Raw genomic sequence first — 307 nt, forward strand, 5'->3', positions numbered from 1 at the left:
TTTTATTTATTATGGATATGGCCTCATCAAAGCTGCTTGCCTGTAAACGAATATGTCACACAGGTATCAGAGGGCATAAAATCACTACGAATATATAAAAAAGTGAATGAAATGATTAGAATAAAACTATTTTTTTCCAATCTGACCTCCATGCATACAAGAACGGGACCAAAGATTTCCTCCTGCAATGTGCCAAAGGACAAAAGAAATGTAAGTTTCAAGCAGACTACGGATTATTTTGCTGAAGTAACAGAATAATAATACCTTGTAACACTCCATGTCTGGAGTAACACCAGATAAAATGGTA

At 34.9% G+C, this 307-nt stretch overlaps 1 long non-coding RNA gene across 1 annotated transcript; it reads right to left on the reverse strand.

Annotated features, from left to right (window-relative positions):
- On the reverse strand, window positions 1-307 carry LOC104775495. The gene is made up of 3 exons (XR_765952.1): window positions 265-307; window positions 147-182; window positions 1-40 (listed from the first exon to the last, which is right to left on the reverse strand). It is a non-coding gene; the product is annotated as an uncharacterized LOC104775495 (long non-coding RNA).

The sequence above is a fragment of the Camelina sativa genome, unplaced genomic scaffold (assembly GCF_000633955.1).
Source record: "Camelina sativa cultivar DH55 unplaced genomic scaffold, Cs unpScaffold16705, whole genome shotgun sequence".
Classification (NCBI taxonomy): domain Eukaryota; kingdom Viridiplantae; phylum Streptophyta; class Magnoliopsida; order Brassicales; family Brassicaceae; genus Camelina; species Camelina sativa.